At 47.2% G+C, this 18,044-nt stretch overlaps 1 protein-coding gene, 1 long non-coding RNA gene and 1 pseudogene across 3 annotated transcripts in view; 2 read left to right on the top strand and 1 right to left on the bottom strand.

Moving 5' to 3' along the window:
* Positions 1-11,277: 11,277 nt before the first annotated feature.
* Positions 11,278-12,411, bottom strand: LOC132646506 (uncharacterized). Its single transcript, XR_009584804.1, has 2 exons — positions 11,538-12,411; positions 11,278-11,424 (listed from the first exon to the last, which is right to left on the bottom strand). It is a non-coding gene; the product is annotated as an uncharacterized LOC132646506 (long non-coding RNA).
* Positions 12,412-12,563: 152 nt separating this feature from the next.
* Positions 12,564-18,044, top strand: part of Coq8a (coenzyme Q8A) — a 30,404-nt gene continuing 24,923 nt past the window's right edge. Inside the window, exon 1 of one of the 2 annotated variants that reach the window (XM_021659758.2) lies at positions 12,564-12,702. The gene's annotated coding sequence lies outside the window, so the exon portion shown is untranslated. The remainder of the gene's footprint in view (positions 12,703-18,044) is intronic. The other variant, XM_060364806.1, reaches the window with a different exon arrangement.
* LOC132646668 (U6 spliceosomal RNA) lies at positions 17,376-17,445 on the top strand (annotated as a pseudogene).

The raw sequence follows: 18,044 nt of genomic DNA, 5'->3' as shown, positions 1-18,044 counted from the left end.
GGAGATGTTTTCTCTTTGCCCGATCAGTAGAAAGCACAGGAACTGCACTCATGCCCCTCACAGTCCAGGTAGGTGTGGGGCCACACTGGTCCCACAAGTCCCACCCTGGTGGTGGGTGTGAGTCCTCGGAGTGCCGTAGGACTCCTCAGGGAGGCCTGTTCTACTCATTGGCTCGCTGCTGGCATAGGGTTACCACCTCAGCTCGCTCAGTGCTCTAGGTGGACTCTCAAGTACCCAGGTGGCGGCCCCTGGCAACTGCAGTAAGAGGGAGGTTGAGGCATGCTTCTGGAGGCAGCACTCCCGCCCTCTCTTTCTGGGGCTCGTCACACCCAGCAGTAAGACCTCTCCCTTCTGTAGACGTCCTTCATGTACTCTTGTGTGCTCCCCAACTGGGGGGGACTGAGGTGAACGCAACTAGCTGGGGGTGCTTATCGTGCCCAGGGCCTCTACATGACACCTCTCTCGTTGATGCAAAGAAAGAGACTGTCTAGAAGTGGAGGGGTGCTGTGCTCTGCCGAGGCTTGTAAGCTCAAGCCTCTTAGTCAGGATCACTGACTTCATCTGAGGCACCTGGCTACCCTGTGCTCCTGTGTCCAGCAGCCACATTGAATTTTAGCCTCCTTGTCATTAGCAAAAACAGTGTTCTTGGTCCGTCCTCAGCTGTGAGTTGAAACCCTCTGTGTAGTTTCTGGAACCATGCCTTGAAGTGATTTCTTGCCCACAGAGGGCTCTGACCATGTGGTACTTTCTGCCTGGCTTCTGATGCTTGGGGCCCGTCTCCTGTCCTCTCCAGCCCAGGCTCCCTTCTGTAATCCAAGGCTGTGCTGCTCAGGAAGCTGAGGATGGGTATTCTGCAGAATTTGGCTCTGTCCCCGGTGTCTACCCTCTGGTATGCCTGCTGATTCTCTAGTTTGTAACTTGGTGCCCAAATATGGAAATGGCCCCAAAACTTGTATTATTTTTATTAATTTAAAAACAAACAGAATTCTTTTTACATAGCACCCAGTGGCTTTGTGAAGGAGAACAAAGACAGTATGTACTTAGTGATTAGGACACCTACCCCAAATGAGGATTCAAGGGCATGAGGCTGAATCATAGGTTCCTTTCAAGTCATCACTACTTCCCACTCCGTGTCATAATCAGTCATTTTTCCCTACATGAAACCAACATAAAACAGTTCCTCAGGGCGAGATAGGGGAGTGAGCTGGAGAGAGACATGAAAGGGGTATTTGGAAGGACAAGCAATTATTTCTTCTTCTATTATTATTATTATTATTATTCTGGCTAGGGCTAAGCTCAGTGGTAGGGCATTGCCTAGCATACACAAAGCCTTGGGTTCCATCACCAACACCAGAAAGAAAACACAGAAAAACAACAACAACAACAACAAAAAACAACCCTCAAATGACAGGATGTTCTCAGACCTCTCCACCAGGTAGGACCTGTTCCTTTCTCTTCCTTAGGTCTCTTAAGATTTTGCTGCTTTCTCAGGAGTCTGCTCATATCAGCCTTCCCAGTAGGCTTTCTCCTTTCCTCTCTCTTCCTGGGCCTCCCAAGACCATCGTGCCTGCACCAGGATTTCTGCAGACTGTGCTGCCGCCCAGCCCAGGACCACTTCTGACAAACGCTCCTGCACTACAATCAGGAACTCACAGCATCTGTGCGTGCTTGCACTGGATCTGTACAAGTGGCTGGTCAGCAGGCAGGCCTGTGGGGAGGAGGAGCTCAGGAGACCCTACCCCTCGTTGCTGAATTAGATGTCACAGTTAGATGCAGAGAGACAGTCATTGCCTTCAGCTGTGTACTGCTGACCCCACCAGGTACCGTTTGTCACACAGAAGACATTGGTTAAGTTAAATGGGTCACCGAGTGTGGTGTCACACGCCTGTAATCCCAGCGCTTGGGGAGGCAGAGGCAGGCAGATTGCTGTGAGTTTGAGGCCAGCCTGGTCTACAAAGCGAGTCCAGAACAGCCAAGGCTACACAGAGAAAACTTGTCTCAAAACAAACAAAAAACAAACAAAAAAACCCCCATACAAAACAAAAACAAAAAAACCCCAAAACTTAAATGGGTCACAAAATAAAACCAATAGTAGTGAATCTAGGAGGTGGGGGGGGGAAGGTGGGATTGATAAGGGAGGGAGATGACAGGATGAGGAAATAATCAGAATGCATTTCATATGTGTGTGAAATTGTCAAAGAACAAACTTCGAAAAAAGCCCTTGAATTTAATGTTCAACAAACAAGAACTAACAATTTACAGGAATATCATTTTAAAAATAAGTAAAGTTTGTGATCATGATTCTATTGGAAAACTACTATATTAATACTAGAAAGCTAAACACAGCAGTATCTCTCCTTTCACTAATGAATTAGCAAAACCCCAAATTACTAAGAAGGCAAAAGGAAATAACTGAAAACCAACTTATTTTGGATAAGATGTTGGTGGTGGCTATACATTTCATTTGTAAGAATTTGTTATACATTTCATTAGTTCATATATATATATATATATGAACTGTAGACTTAAGGTCTGTGCCTTTTTCTAAATATACATCATGTCTCAACTTAAATGTAGAAAAACTAAGCCAAAGATGATCCTTGGCTAGTGCTCATGTGATACTGTGTTGCTGAGAGGGAATTAACCCAACAGAAAGGAGCAGTGCACAGGCAGAGTGAAGCAGAGGAGTCGGCAGTTTGTAGCTCACTGGGCAGAGCTGGGCCGGTTTCAGCTGTGGCAGAAACAGGCAGAGTGGGAGGTCGTTCTGTGGCGTGTTTAATGAGTCCTAATTGAGCAGCTAATTACAGCGATTAATCTTGCCTCAGTTCAACAGGGTTGGGAATTCCTCAGTTGTTCTAATAGGCCTGCGTTGGGCTGGGGAAAGTCTTGTGACATCAGATTATGGCCAGCAATGGTTTGCCTCCAATACACCTGGCTGAGCCCTACCCCAGCAGCACAAAACTCATGTATGAAATCTTATTTTATTTAGAAATAACTCCAGGGCCCCAGATATCGGGTCTGTTTACTTTTTTGTTTTTTACCTCTAAGGGTTATAGATTTAGCCAGGCTAAATTTCATATGCGTGTGAAATTGTCAAAGAACAAACTTCGAAAAAAGCCCTTGAATTTAATGTTCAACAAACAAGAACTAACAATTTATAGGAATATCATTTTAAAAATAAGTAAAGTTTGTGATCATGATTCTATTGGAAAACTACTATATTAATACTAGAAAGCATGTGGTAGCACATGCCTTTAATCCCAACACTCAGGGAGGCAGAGGCAGGTGGATTGCTGTGAGTTCAAAGCCAGTCTGCTCTACAAAGTAGGTTCAGAAGAGCCAACACTACACAGTTATGGGTTTGAAGAATCATCCTGGAGTCAGTGAACCATGATTTCAGACCCCTGAGGAGAGCAGGCCCCCTGCCCTGGCCTGCCACAGTGAACCACCAATTCACTCCACTGAGGTCCAAGTTAGTCACAGAATGAAGCAGGGGTATATACTTCAGAGTGCAGCACTGCTTAGGAAAACAAAGAGCAGAGACCATCTGTAGGACAATGAGACTGCTAATAAATCCTTAGTTGGGGCTGAGAGATGATGGCTCAGTGGTTAAGAGCACTGGCTGTTCTTCCAGAGGACCACGGTTCGATTCCCAGCACCCACATGGCAGTTCACAACTGTCTGTAATTCCACTTCCAGGGAATCTGACACCATCATAAAACACCAATGTACACAACACAAAAACAACCATTTAAAAAGACAAGGAAATGAAAAAAAAATCCAGCCTTTAATAAAAAGAAATAAAATAAAAAAGAGCCTGGTCTACAAAGAAAGTCCAGGCCAGCCACAGCTACACAGAGAAACCCTGTCTAGGAAAAAACCAAAACCAAACCAAACCAACAACAAAAATGAAAACCACGGTTTAAAGCTATTTATTGCTAGTACCATTATTATTATTATTATTACTGAATTTATTTAAACATTTTTATTTATATGTACGTATGTGTGTCTATGTGTATTCCCCGTGTGTTCAGGTGCTGTGGAAGCCAGAAGATGGCATTGGATCCCCTGGAGCTGGAGTTATAGGTGGTTGTGAGCCATCTGACGCTGGTACTGAGAATCAGACTTGACTTCTCTGAAAGAGCAAGTGCTTATAACCATGAAGCCATCACACTAGGAGAGCTGCCTCTCTCTGCCTCCCAAGTGCTAGAATTAGAGGTGTGTGCCTGGCTACGTCTATGAATGTTTTACCTGCATGTATGTGCCCAACATAAATGGCTGGTACCCGTGTAAGTCAGAAGAACACACCAGACCCCAGAAACCGGAGTTATGAGCGGCATGAACCACAGTGTGGGCACTGGGAACCAAACCTAGGTGCTGTGCAAGAACAGCAAGTTCTCTAAACCACCGAGTCATCTCTCCAGCCCCTAAAGCAGTTATTTTTAAATAAATAAAAAAGGCTGGGCTTGGCGGCACACACCTTCAGCCCCAGCACTTGGGAGGCAGAGGCAGGTGGATCTCCGAATATGAGGCCAGCCTGGTCTACAGAATGGGTCCTAGGACAGCCAGGGCTACCCAGAGAAAGCCTGTCTCTAAACAAAAGAAAATAAAAACTAGAACAACAAAGAAAGCTGACCAGAGCAGTCTGTCTGTCTGTGTAGGTGTGTTTACTTATGTGTTTGCAATCCCTTAGGGAAGAAAGAAGAGGCTCTACGTAGCGGTAATGTTTGTGTGGGGGTGTGTGGGTATGATGGAGAATGGGGGGGCCAGGTAATGAGGGGGAAGAACTTCACAGCAGGTGGCTTTTGTTTGGTTTTTGCTTTATTTGATCCATCTGCCTATGAGTCTTAGGTGCTGGGAATTACAGGTATGCGTCACCAAACCTGGCCACGACAAATATTTTAAAAATAAAAATTGTTCACAAAGTAAGCGAACACATTACCTTATGAGGGAGTAAAAATAAATTTATCAAAAGGTTTTGTTCAAAATGCTTTTTCTGAATATTTATTTAAATATTAAAATTAAAAGAATACATTTTGAAATGTTGATTTTTCAAACATTTTAATAAAAAGACAAGTTTTAGGGCAGAGGGAAGCCTGTGATTATTTAATCCAGCGTTCTCCAGGCAGTTTGTATTGGTCAAGGTATACTGGAAATTTTGATTTACTTTCCAGTAATCTCGTTGATTTGGCATTGCTGAAGTTGGAAATCCAGGGCCTTGTGTATGAGAGGCAAGTGCTAAACCCTGGAGGCAGATCCCGGCCCCGGAATCGGTTTTAATTCCTGTTGTATTAGGTGACTTAAGGAGTTATTAAGTGACCATTGTTTCCGTACTGCAGATCTGCTGAGGGCCTGGGCCGTGGAGAGCAGGTGCCCAGCCGTGACTCAGGGCAGTGCTCGCCTCCCGGAACAGCTCCTCCTGCGCTGGCTTTGAGCATGAGGCAGTCCTTGTTTATAGGCTTAGCTGCATGTTGACATGGCAAAGGTCCCAGGAATCAAAGGGAATTCTGAACTGGACTAGGCAATGTGGAGCCTGACATTTACAAGTCGGCAAACGTGCCTCAAGACTTTTTTCCCTCCAGGTCTGGAAGTTATGATTGAAAATTATGCTTTTCCAGCTTAAAAATCTGTCTTAGAGAAATTGTCGCACACAGTATGTAGGAACTGATTTGCTGAGTATTATGAACTAAGATTGTACTTTGATTTATTAAAAATAAAAGATGAGGTCACTAAGTAAATGAGTTGAAAACAAATGAACAAAAACAACAAATGCAAGTGAGCTGATTTGGTGTGCCGAATGTCAAAATCCCTTTTCAGCTGTATCAAGGGACCAGTGACATTGAGATAATGTGAAAGTTCTTGAGGTATGATAACTAAGGAATTAGATGAAATTGCAGAAAATATTAGACCTTTTTAAATTTAATTTTTTTGTTTCAACATCTCTAAAGAAATATAGCAACACAGCCAGGCGGTGGTAGCACAAGCCTTTAATTCCAGCACTTGGGAGGCAGAGGCAGGTAGATCTTTAGTTCAAGGCCAGCCTGGTCTACTGAGTGAGTTCTAGGATAGTCGGAGCTACACAGCAAAATCCTGTCTTTAAAAAAAAAAAAAAAGAAATATAGTAAAATTTTGTAAAATCTGGATAATACTGTATCTTCTTAAATATGTGATATATATTAGAATGCTGGGTTATCATTTAAGTAAAATTATATTAATATACACAACGTAACAGGCAGAAAGTATCTTAAGTACTTTGCATATATTTATTCACTTAATTCTCAACAACCTAATAGATATAGATAGTAGTGTTGTACAGGTGGAAACTGAGGCACAGAAAGTCAGGGCCATGCAGTAAAAGACAGAGTCGGGATTCTACCCCAGACTATGTGGTCTTTACTGAACACCTTCCCTTTGCTAGCAACTGTTCCAGCTGCTAGAGCTATAGGGGTGAGCCAGAGAAAGGTTTTGCTCTCACAGAGTTCCCTTACATCCCAGATAACCGAAGGAATACAGCCAGTAATAAAAAGCACCAGAGACAGAAAGAAAATAAGGTAAAAGAGTCTTGAGTCCCTTTAATGCCCTAGTAAGGGTCAGACTGGGTTCCATTTCAGCAAAGCAATGCGGTGACATATTGTGAGCAGTCGATGTAACACAGGCGAGGGCCAGTGCCGGCCTGGACCTGGGACTGTTCTTCGTAGGGCACCTTGAGGGTGCCTTTGGCGTAAAGCGAGAAAAGGAGGGGGCAGCGGAACACAAGACCTGAAAGATACGCGTGGGCATGGTCACGCTGTCTCCTGGAGCGCTGTGAGAGGTCTCAGGACTTCACTCTGCGTGAGATGAGAAGTCAGCAGTGGGAAGAGAATTTAAAAATGGCCTGGTCTGCCTTTCGCTCTAAAATAAAACAAAAGGCCACTGTAGGAGGATCTGAATGAACAGAGGACCAGCGAGCGAGCTGTCTAATGACGCAGGTGCTAAATGATGCGGGCTTAGCCTAGGGCCTCGGTGATGCTGAGGTCAGGACTGGTTGACTCAGCAGTCGTTTCGAAGACGGGCTGCATGAATTTGTGCTTGCATTTGATGTGAGGTGCCCAGGCGGAGGCCAAGGTTTTGGGTCTGAGCAGTGGAAGGTATGACTGCTTACACGTGTTGAGTCCTTAGGGTCGGAGCCTGGGCTGGGCAGCCTTAACAAGCTAGTGTTAAGTCAACAGGCTAATTAAGCAAAACTGCAAAACACAGGAGCACTTATTCAGTGTGGTCACAGTGAGAAGGGAAACACATCAGTCCAGCGGAGCACCCCAGGTCAAGAGCCAGGGTCCTGACAGGAGGTTTAGGTCCAAACAGAATGCCTTAGGCATGCATAGCTACGCAGTCCTGGCCGAGGGCTGGTTCTGTTCCTCACTGTTTCAGCCCCAGTCTCCCCTGCGTGGTGATCTGACACACTGCTTGAACGGTGTGAACCCTTCCAGGAGACAAACTCCCCTTCTGGCTGGCATCAGGCTTCATCCTTCCCTTTCCCTCTCATAGACTCCTGAGGAAATGTCAGTTTCTTGGGGGTCCATTGTTTCAGTAGCCTGACGGCCAAAGGGAGGGGAATGAGTGTCTTTTTAGAATCTCTTCATTACTAGGGTGGTGATGGTAGCAGGAGAAGGTGATGTTCAGGGCCAAGCCAAGTAACTGTCTTAAGAAGGAGGTGGCAAAAATGGCAAAGATGTGAAAATTCTGTCCTCCACAAAGATAGTGGAGAGGCCGGCAAAGACTGAATTCTCTTTTCTTTAGAACGCTGACAACTAACAGAAGGTTTGCAGCAGCATCCTAGAGAATATTTATTGAGGAGAGGGGGCTGAATTTTAGAGGTTTTAGCTTGCTCCAGACTTAGTCCCTCACTCACACCAGCTACACAGAGGTCTTGAAAATGATGACCGTTCAATCCTGGCATGGCTAGGCTACCATCTCAGGGAACCAAACGGAGCCAGAAATACAAAGGCTTCTCCTCCCAAAACTGCTATTCTTTTATCATCCTGTGGTTCCTGGAGGACTGCCTTTTAAAAAGAAGCCGCTATTTGACCTGACTTAGTTTTCTACTGTGGGAAACCTTCACCTGCTTTAACTGTGCAGCTCAGCTGTCTTAGGTCTTTTGGGTAAACAACAGACTAAGCAAAAAGCCTGAAGGGAGTTGCAGGGGAATGAGATGTCCATACAGCCCTAGGACCACTGACAGCCACAAACATGCTTGGGCCATGTTATGGTCAGGAACAACTGGTGAAGGCCCTTGGATTTCACCTCCGAGTGACCCAGAGATTGTGCAAGCAGGAAGTTAGGTTAAGGCAGAGTTGTCAACTTTTTGGCTGAGTGTTGAAGGCATGCTCCAACAAGCATCCAGTGGCTTGGGGCAGGTGACTTAGTGGTTCCGGGCATTTAAGAAGAAGATCTGTGTCTCTCTTCTCACTTGGTTAGTAAAGTAAGCAGATACATTGGTAGTCACACACAAGAAGAAAATACAGACTTTACATATTAGTTTTGAAATGTTATTAAACAACAACTATAAAAGCAACAGCGCTAGATTCTGGGAAGAATCAGATTTCCAAAGAGCCCATGCTGTGTTAAGAGATCCAGATTTTAACAACAGTACAAGACACCTAAAGCTACAATGAACAAACAGCCTAAATACAGGAGAAAAAAAAAAGATATTGGGCTAACTAGGCAAATTTCTTTAATTATCTACTTTAAATATATTCAAAGAGCTGAGTGGAAGTAGGTCTAAAAAAATCAAAACAAAAATATGAGAATGATATACCACAAAACAGAGATACACAAAAGATGATGAGAATAATAAAATGCTTTGGAGTTGACAAACACAATAAATAAAGCGACTAATTCCCTAGCATAGTCAAACAGCACATGTGGGTGGACCAGAGGAAGAAACGGCACAACTGGAAATGAGTTCACTGAAATCACCCATCTTGAAAAAGTGAAGGAAAACAAAGAGCTTCAAAACTTCAGGATAATATCAGGTATGTAAATATTCATTCAATGGGAGTTTTGGAAAAATAAAACTGGATAGAAAGAATCAAATAATGGCAGGGAGTCTCTCAGTTTTGATCAAAATGCATGCTTAAAACTTGTATTTTAAATAGGAAAAGCCTTAGCTTCCTAATAATGTGGCAAACTAATCAAGAAAACCAAATTAAATTGGAAAGGTGTATTTTGGCTCACAGTTTTGGAGGTGTGGGGCCAGTCCGTTGGGCTGTTGCTTTGGGGCCTCTCATGTGGCAGCATGCCACAGCAGAATGGTGTTCTGGGCAGCACTCTTCACCTATGGCAGTGGTGAGCAAGCAGAGCAAGGTCTCAGCTCCCAATATTCTCTGCAAAGTCACAACCCAGCGATGCAACTTCCTCCCAGAAGGCCAGGCTTCCTAAACACCGGAGAGCCTGCCCATGGCAGTCCCTTGGGACCAACCTTTAACAGGTGAGCTTTGAGAGAAACATCCAAGTTCAAAACTATCAAAGCTTTGCTGGATCGCTTTGGGGAAGAACCAAAGAAAAAGAAGTGGATAAAGTAAGGGTAGAGAATCCTTTCAGGGGTTGTGTTGTTGTTGTTTTAAAATGGGAACAGAAAAATGCAGATGAGGTTGAAGAGCAAGAGCTATTTCAGGTGGATTGTATGTTCGTGGGAAAAATTAAGTGTCTCCTATCTCTGCCACTAAAGCAGTTTTGAGACCAGAGAGAAGTGTTGAAGCATTCTGTGTCTCATCCAAAGTCTTGGTATCTCTGGTTATAGGTAGAATGTATACATATATGCACACACACACATACATATTTGTTTCAATGTGCACACATTACTACATAAATTTGCATTATTATACCACACCCATTAGGGGAGTTACACAAAAAGGAAAGTTCTCTGACATTAAAACATTTATTATTATTATTATTAGTAGTAATTACATTGGTGCTCTGCCTCCATGTCTGTGTGTGTGAGGGTGTCAGAACTGCAACTGGCATTACAGACAGTTGTAAACTGCCACATGGGTGCTAGGATTTGAACCTGGGTCCTTTGGAAGAACAGCCAGTGCTCTTAACTGCTGTGCCCTCTCTCCAGTCCAGGTTTTCTGACATTTAAAGAAAAGCTTGGAAAAAAGTCACTAGTTAAGAAGGGGATCCCGCCACCATTGAGACACAGCAGGAACACAGAGTAAGTGCCTAGGGATGAAATCCATGCGTCACGTTTTCTCGCTAATTTTGAATTATGCCGCCATCTTCTTCCCAGCAACAATCCTGTCAACGTTTGGTCAGATGTCGTGATGTAGCGAGGCTGACAGGGACATAGAGTAACGTCTGTGATTTTCTTGTTACTTTTCCAGTTGGCATTTCGTTATCAGGGTTATCTTCAACATGGGCTTTCTTTCAAAGTGTCTTTTTTTATTTATGAGTCAAATTTTTAATTTGACTTTTTATTGATTCTTTGTGATTTCATATCATGCACCCCAATCCCACTCACCCCCTCCCTTTCTACCCACCCTACGTCCTTGCTACCTCCTCCCCCACCCCAGAAGAGAAAAAAGTTTGTTGTGGAAGCCATGGTGTGTCCCAAAGTACACCGTTTTATCCACTTCTTTACTTGCAAATATTCATTGCGGTGAGTCATTGGTCTGGGTCTCTGGCTCCTGACACACTACCAACACTGGATCCTCACTGGGACTCCTCTTGGATATCCTGTTGTTGCCACGTGTCACAGAGATCCTGCAGTTTTGGATCTGCAGGACATGCTCCAGCAGTTCACAGATGGTATAGATTTTGGGATGGGCCAACTCAAAGCTCTGGATGTGGGCCTGGGTGGTGGCTGAGCTGGTCGGCCTGGCAGCTCTCCTAGACCCACACCACCAGGGTGAGCTCTCCAGCACCGCCCCAACTAACTCACTAAATGCTAGAGCCTGCAAGGTACGGTCACCTCTCCTGCTCTCCTGCCCTTGGGGCTGGCTTACTCGAAACCCCTGCAGGCGAGGTGCAGAGCCTCCTCTCCCAGGTGTTGCAGCTGGTGAGGAGCAGGGCCTGCTCTCCCACCAGCCACAGAAGGCAAGGGGTAGGGGGTGGGGGAGGGCATCCCCCTCCCTCATGTCACTGCAGGGCAGAAAAATGGCAGGCCCAGCTTTCCCATGCTCTTGCTCTTGGGTCTGGCTCACCCACACCCTTACCACCAGGGTCAGCTCTACTGTGCTGTCCAGGCGAGATACAGGGCCTGCTCTTCCTGCGTGCCGCAGCCAGTGAAGGGCAAGGCTTAAAGGAGTCAGAATTTTATTGATTTACTTCTTGCTTTTGAAGTACTCCTTGATGACATCTTCCGCCTAAGATTCTCCCCAACTATGGTGCTGGGTTTTGGGAGAAGTCGAATCTTGACCATGTTGGGCCTCTGATTCCATTATTGCTCTATGGTGATAGGAAAAAGAGTTGCACACATCTTTTTTTTTTTTTTTTTTTAAACACATCTTTTTATTATGGAGACTTACAGACACACACAGATAATGTGAACCCCAACATACCCACCATTCCTTTTCTACAAGTGTTAAATCATAGTCCATTCACTTCTCCTGCCCTTTAATATTTTGAAGCTAGTTCCTTTCATCATATTTTGTCTTTCAGCAACCTGCAATGTATCCACAAAACATAAGATACTTACAAACATAACCACAATACTGTTTTCATAACCGAAAAAGACCTCCCGGTTAACTCACAGGAATGAGGAAATATCTCTTTCTGACACACACAGAGATATGATTTTTAACTATAATAAAGCAGGTCATTATTCTCCCAGGGAATAAGGGCAAAATCATGTTAATCTGATGAAGATGGAAAATAACTGTGGGAGTGGATAGCGGTTGCCTTAGGTACTCTGGAGGGAAGCTGGCTTGGCATTGCTGGGTCAAAGGGCTGAGCTGGCATGGAAGCATCTTGGAAAGGCCTTGAGGGTAGGTATTTTCTCCCATCCCGTACAAGGGTGGCCCTGGACAGCTGCTGTCGCAATCCCATCTTCTCTGGGTAAGCAGTCCCTACAGGCGATGAGGGTCAACAGAGAGGCTCAAGCGCGCCCCTCAGGCCTGTTTTGTTTTGGCGCCCACAACAAGCAAGCACAATTCGTCTGAATAAAAGGCTGGAGGGGATGGGACCCTGGTGTCAGCGCCATCGCACTTAGGCCAAGGGCTTTCGGAGGAACCCAGGAAGATCCTTGACAGGGCAACAAACCTCGCCTCGTCCAGTCCCTGGGGGGAGGGGGTCCTTTGTGATCCCAGCGAAGCTAGTGTCGGTACCGACCTAACACACACGGTCGCCGGGGGAACTCGTGCCAACCATCAGAACGCACGCGGGAACAACAACAGCACGACTTTCCCAACCAGGGAGAAAGGGCAGCGGACGGGCTCAGAGGGGAAACGCTGCCCTCCAGCGCGGCCTCCCATTGGTCGCTGTCGTTCCACCCTCAGTCCCTATTGGCTGTGAGCCGCGCACGCTCCCACTGCGTGCTGTGGCATTGGGGCGGCTAAGGGCGGGCGCAGCCAATGGGAGCGCCCGGAGGCGGGGCAAGCGCGGTGGGGCGTGCGCACGCGGGCCCGGAGGTAAACAGATTCCGAGCGTGGTGCGGGGCGTTCGCACCGGTGCGGGCGCGCGGAGGCGTTGTGCAGCCGACGGAGGAGCCTACCTTCCTGCAGCCCGGTAAGGCTGCCGTCTGGAGGCCTGCCGCTACCCTTAGCACCCCGGGTGCCATTCTTACACGGTCAAGTGACAGCGCGGCCTGGGTTGCGAGTTCCCCTTGCAGCCGAGGAGCCTTGGGGCCACGCTAGCGTGCAGCCGTCTCCAGCCCTGGGTCTGGCTCAGCGAGCGAGAGGAGGGCCGCGCGTGGAGCCGTGGGTTCCGGGAGGCGCCCGGGGTTCTCTCGCCTGGCCTCTGCATCGTCCGCGCACGTGGCTGCCTTTTCAGGATCTGAACTCTGAGACCCTCCAAATGTGCATGGGCTGGGTGTAGTTGGTGTCAGAACGACCCGGGCCAGCTGTTGGGTTTCACAGCTGGGGCTGGGGTGAAGTCGAGGAAGATGCGCCTTCCTTGTTCCTTTTCCTCGTTTTTTTCTTTTCTTTTCTTTTCTTTTCTTTTCTTTCCTTTTCTTTCCTTTTTTTTTTTTTTTTTTTTTTTTTTTTTTTTTTTTTTTTTTTCCGTCCCTCCTCTTTTCCAGACACTGGTGGCCACAGGAGCAGTTTGAACTGAACTCCCGCATTCTTTTGCACAGAAGCTGTCGCGTCACAACAGCCAAGCCAAGTTCTAAGCGTGAGGGGCCAGAAGGCTGTAGGGGCGGGTCTGGGTGCTGGGACCCTCCACTGGCTGGGGTTCCTGAAGGGACAGAGGCAGGATGCAGGCTTCCAGTCTGGGTTGGGCCTGCAGTTCTATGGAAAACGGATTCAGGCTCCCTTCGGCTTGGTGTCTGTGGGACAGGACTCGGCTGGGGTGTGTCGGGCCAACTGGTCTTGCCCAAGGATTTGGACTAGTGATCGTGCGAATCTTCTAGTTGTTCTATGGATGGTGGCCATACTGGCCGGAAGAAGGCCCTTCTGAGAAGAGCAGCGCTCACAGGACTCAGAGGGTAGTTTTGGATGCTGTAGTTAGCCTTGCATATAATGAAGGCAGCTGAACTGTGATCATTTTTGGTTCAGGTGACTCAAAGGGAAAGTGAGGCAGGCAATCTGGGCATTCTCTCTGGGCTGATGAACCACCTAAGATGGCACTTCCCAACTCCAGACCTTTAACACTTTAATTCCATTCTTGTGTACTGTGCTTGCTGTGTGCCTGTCGCAGAATACCTGGCTTGTATCTGCTAAACAAATAACGACACGCCCCAGCCCCACCAGTTGTTGACAGTTGAAAATGTCTCTAGACATTGCCATATCCCCACTGAAGGGCAAATCTGGTTGAGAACTATGCAGGAAAGACTCCAGACAGGGTCATCCCTCTGTGCAGGGACCTCCATGCAGCTTGCCCACAAGTAGCCAAGAGATTCAGGACAGTGTCATGTCCCGTGAGGATGGAGCAACCGTGAGTGGACAGGGGTAGGGGTGAATCTCCCCGGCAGAGATGGAGGCACAAACCCTGGGCCTCTGTGCCTGACGGATGTGCCTGGTAGGTTCAAATCAGGAGGATGTGGAAAACTGGTAGTTTCTGCCCGTGGGAACGTTGGGAGACTTGGGTAAGCAGAGGGAGCCTCCATGGGGTGGTTCTTCAGCAGTGTGCAGACAAGTGGGAGCTGTGTGAGTGCCAGCTGAGCGACCTCTCCGAGGGAGACACTTTTCTTATCTACATCCTCTGCGTAGACATGGGTCGATCTTGTAATGTGGAAGGAGGGCATGCCTGTGTTTGCAGGGAGTATCTGGCTGCACACGCACACACATGCATGCACACGTATGCAAGTGCTTTGATGCATTGTCTGCACATGCATAGAATTCATTTATAGTTGGTAAGTACCAGAAACCATGCCTCTTTTTTTTTTGTACAAAGAAAGAAGCTTCGACTTTGAGTCCACTTTCAGTGTAACCCTGAATTTATGTGTTGCACTTAGGTCCTAAAAAATGGTGGCTGCTCATAAAAGATGAAAGAAAAGAAAAACATCCCAAGCCCCTACTGTGAATTTGTGTTCTGTGAGAATGTGTGAGGGCTCCACAGCGGGACGGGGTATTCCAAGTAGGGGTTTTGGGGGTGCTCTTTGTTATCCACAGAAAAGGGTCTTGAAGGGCAGTCACTTCCTTCTTGAAGAGAGATTTATTATTGGGAAGCTCAAAACTTGGCAGGCTAACTTTCCATTAAGAGTCACGGACACTGAGTCACTATCTTTGTCAGTTGAAACCAGAGCCGTGTGCAGAATTAGACAGGAACATTTAAAGAGTTGTCTTGGTTTGGCAACTGGAAATAGTTCTAACATTCCTGTTAACAGTCAAGAGCTGGGGGGAGCCAGTGGGGAAGGAGATAGTTGGGGGAGTTCACAGGTCCTGTCACTAATGTAACTGCATGTGATGGGAACGGGAGCGAAGGGGAGGCAGCCTCTGAGGACAAGGTGACCTGAGTCGCAGGTGGTGGAGACAGGGACCATAGGACTCCGCGTGTGGGCGTATATGCAGGTAGCACGTAGGGCTCAGAGTCCTAGATGGGGAGGGAGTTGTGTGATGGTGTCAGTACTAAAAAGAGGCCATAGGAGGAGGCTAATGTTAGTATCAGACATAATGGCCTTCGTGCTACCAGAACTATCCTTTTTCTATGCTTTTTTATTAAGATGAAACTTGGCAGGCATTAAGTTCATCCATTTTCCACACAGTTGAAAAACATATCACTTAACCACTACCACAGTCCAAGGTAGAATAGTTTTGTCACCCTTCAGAATTCCCATGCGTGCCTTGTTGTTGCTTGGCGTACTTGGATGGGCGTGTGGTACAGATGCGGGTAAGATGGCTCAGGGAGCCTGTGTGGAGGGAGGCCTTGCATAGCCTCTCCGGAAGTATATGAAGGAAGCTGCCTTCTCAGGACACCGTGGGTAGGCAGGAGGGCTAGGACCTGCTTGAGCTGGCTCAGCTGTGGCGTGTGGAACAGGTGAAGAGAAGTTGGTAAAGGAAGTTGAGGGATGGGCCCACCAGGAGCGAGGGTTGTGGGAATACGGGAGGGCGGCAGGAAGTGAAGAGTCATGCTGGCGGTAGGTTGGGGGGCACATCAGGGGTCACAGAGGAGCGTTAGTGCCCCATTCTTAGGAGAGTGGAGTCTGTAGTAGCTTGCCTGTGCTTGGTTTAGGGAGGCTGGGCCTGAATTGTGGGATTGAAAGGAAAGGCTTTTGTAAAGGGGGACAGGCAGAATAAAGAGAAAGAAAGACACAGACAGAAAGAAAAAAGGCCATGAGAGAGGAGGGTCTGAGATGAACTCATATCTGATTGCCCATGTTCTAGGGTAGAAGGAGCAAAGAGGTCTGTTTCAGAAGGAATAGGTCCTGGCTCAGTATAGGAGGGACAGTATCCTGTAGGGGCCACTGAAAGAGAAAGCTGTGAGTGTGAGTGTGTGCCCACGCATGCATGTGTTTAAAACAGAGCTGTTTCCGTGCCTTCTACCTCCGCACCTCACTGGGCTTCTCCAGGCTGTACCTCCCTGGCTGTTTTTGTAGAATTCTATATGGGCCCTCCTCATTCTTTTCGGAATCGTTCTCTCCAGACCTGATTAAATCTCTTCAGAAAGAGCTCCGTGTGGCAGCCTGTCAGCCTCTGTACTCTGAGGGTAAATGGCACTGTCTTGATTTGCACGCGAGGAAATGGGGAACACTGGCCCCAGGAGCAGAACTGGTGTCCCCAAGGTCACAGGTAGCTGGTGTCCAAGCTGAAGCTGGCAACATGACTTTGCTGTCATTCTGTCTGTCAGTCTGTTGAGTGTGCTGTCCAGGAGCCAGAAGACCTGCTGTCCGCTGGGCTGGGTGACATGTCCTGAGACTGTTCACACAGAATGCCAGGTGTGTGTTTGTCTCCAGTCCTGGCATGGAGGAGGGAGACAGAACAAGTTGTTGATAGTTTGCCTGTGGTTGCCGTTTGTCGGTCCCAGTTCTTTGAGAAATTGAAAAGCAATTTGGTGGCTCTTGCTCACTGAGGTGCTGGTAGCCAACAGTGGGCCAGCAAAGGGCAGACTAGCGTCCTGAGCAGCAGCCTTCTCCCTCCTCCCTTCCCTCTTGTAGACAGGAGGGGGACGAATTGAGGAAAACACGTTTGTGTCTGCAGACTCCCGAAGTTAGCTTGAGGAATCGCACAGCCTGACTGCTATAAAATCTGAGTTTGAATTGCTGTTGCCACGTCCCTGCCTGTATGTGCTGGGGGTGAGGGAGGAAAAGCACACAAGGACCATTTCTTGTGTTCAGCACTGGTGCAAGGACTGTCCGTCGGTGTTCATACCTGTTGTGTTTCCAAGGTGTTTTCAGCTGCCTGTCAGCACACTGAGCCACCTCTCCTGGGTGGGGCCTCATAGCACATTGCTAAATAAACCACCCTGGTGAGGACCGGCCTGTTCTTTCCCAGCACTTCTTGTCTCCCTGGCTTAGAATTGACCCTGGGCTTTCCAGGAGAGCTAAGTCTGTCTGTTTTAAAGGTATTATCTGTTTTAAAGGTATTATGGAGTATTTATGCTCCCTTTGCTTTCACTAGGTGTATACCAGGGTATCTGCACGGTCATAATGTTAATAATCAGACAAGTGTGTATGGTATGGTTCTTGATACACAATGTGTGCCATAAATACCCTAGAGTGTAGGGATCTAACCTACACTCAAGTGCAGACAGGAGAACTGAGGCTTAAAGTTAAGCTTGCTATAATTTAACTGGCAAGTCAGGTGCTCGCTTCGGCAGCACACACAGTAAAATCAGAACGATACAGAGAAGATTAGCATGGCCCCTGCGCAAATCAGCAGCAGAGCTAGGGTTCAGACCAAGTGACCAGTTACGGAGGACTTAACCTTATTGCTGGGTCACTATCTGAGCCAAATACTTTTAAAATACATATATACATACACATATCCATGTCTGTTTGTCTGTCTGTCTGTATCTATCTATCTGTTTGTCTGATTTTGCTATGTAGTTCAAGCTGACAAACTCATGATCCTCCTGCCTCAGCCTCCAGAGTGGTGTGGAATTATAATAAGCAGTGCCAGGGCCCCATCAGGCTGGGATTCATGGTGAGCGTCACTGAGGAATGGCTTCTTGTATAGGGCAGGCTGACCAGCCAGTGGCTCTCCAGAATTCGGCCACTGTCCTGTAGTCAAGAGGGGCTTTGGGAGAGGCTTGGGGGAGGCACAGTGCATATTGCTGTGTGCTTTCCGCCTTCCACCTCTGTGCTCTGATTGTTCTCAGTGCTTGCCTGGCAGGAACTGATTAGAGAATCTAAGGGTTCAAGAGGTGGTAGATTTGTAAGAGCTCAAGCTGTGGACTGTGGGCTTTTCTGTGTAGGGCAAGGAGGAGGATGCAGGCAGCTAACAGTTATGGGGAGAATGGATCTGTGCAGG

Source organism: Meriones unguiculatus, chromosome 11 (genome assembly GCF_030254825.1).
Source record: "Meriones unguiculatus strain TT.TT164.6M chromosome 11, Bangor_MerUng_6.1, whole genome shotgun sequence".
Lineage (NCBI taxonomy): Eukaryota > Metazoa > Chordata > Mammalia > Rodentia > Muridae > Meriones > Meriones unguiculatus.
This window is presented reverse-complemented; position numbering and strand designations above follow the sequence as displayed.